This window comes from Chrysochloris asiatica, unplaced genomic scaffold (genome assembly GCF_000296735.1).
Source record: "Chrysochloris asiatica unplaced genomic scaffold, ChrAsi1.0 scaffold00310, whole genome shotgun sequence".
NCBI lineage: Eukaryota > Metazoa > Chordata > Mammalia > Afrosoricida > Chrysochloridae > Chrysochloris > Chrysochloris asiatica.
Window position 1 is genome coordinate 15,517 of NW_006408828.1, and position 666 is coordinate 16,182.

Sequence of the window (666 nt, forward strand, 5' to 3'; positions counted from 1 at the left end):
ATATATGCACACCAATGTTTATAGCAGCACTATTTACAAAAGCAAAAGGATGGAGGCAGCCAAAGTGCCCATCAACTGAAGAATGGATAAACAAACTGTGGTACATATGCACAAGGAATACTATACTACCTTGAAGAACAACAAGGAAGTTGCAATCCACCGCATAACATGGATGGACCTTGAGGGCATTAAGTTGAGTGAAATTAATCAGTCACAAAAAGAGAAATACTACATAGGCCCACTACTGTAAAAGACTAAGGACAAGAACCCATACGAAATGGGGGTGCGGAGGATTCTTTGTTGATTGTTGGGATGTTGGGGGTAGGTGAGGTCAGGGAGGAGAAGGTGGAGCACAGGGTAGGGATATGACACAAGATAGTTTGGGTGCTGGGGAGGGGGGCAATATACAAGTAGGGAGAGGGGAATGAAAGAACAAAGCAGATGGGAGAACAATTAGACAGGTCTCAATAGGCTAAGTGAGACAGAGGTAAATAATGATATATGCACAATCTGGGAACAACGGGGTTCTGGGATACAGAGATTGAGCCATAGTTGGAATGGGGAAAGGGGGGGAATAATGTTAAGATGCTAGGCTGTCTTTTGAAATTTGATTTTCCTTGCATTATATTATAAAATAGACACTGGAGGGGGAGAGAAAGGAATAGC